Below are 641 nucleotides of genomic sequence, written 5' to 3' on the forward strand. Positions count from 1 at the left end.
GACTCACGGCCCTGACTCAGCCCCACCACAAACAGCGTCGCGCGGCAACGCTCGGACCCATAGATCTGCCCCATAGCTTGGACCCGTAGATCTGCCCCATAGATCTGCCCCATAGATCTGACCCATAGATCTGACCCATAGCTTGGACCCGTAGATCTGACCCATAGATCTGCCCCACAGCCTGCCCCATAGTCTGCTCCATAGATTTCACCCACAGCCTGCCCCATAGCTCTGACCCATGGCCTGCCCCACAGCTCTGCCCCATAGCTCCTCCCGTGTCATGCTGTGCCATCCTGGTGCCATCACAGTGCCGTGTGTTCTGGTGCCATGTGTCCTGTGTGTCCCATGTCCCCTGTGTCCCGTGTCCTGTGCATCCCGGTGCCGTGTGTCCCGTGTCCCCTGTGGTCCCATGTTCCATATGTCCCTGTGTCCCATGTGTGTCCCGTGTCCTGTGCATCCCAGTGCTGTGTGTCCCCTCTGGTCCCATGTGTCCTGTGTGTCCCATGTCCCGTGTCCCATGTGTGTGTCCCATGTGTGTCCCATGTGCCGTGTGTCCCATGTGTCCCGTGTCCTGTGTGTCCTATGTCCCCTGTGTCCCGGTGCCGTGGTGCCCCCCCCAGTCGGTGCCGCTGTCAGTTCCC

Source organism: Calidris pugnax, unplaced genomic scaffold (assembly GCF_001431845.1).
Source record: "Calidris pugnax isolate Ruff unplaced genomic scaffold, ASM143184v1 scaffold1108, whole genome shotgun sequence".
NCBI classification, from domain to species: Eukaryota; Metazoa; Chordata; class Aves; order Charadriiformes; family Scolopacidae; genus Calidris; species Calidris pugnax.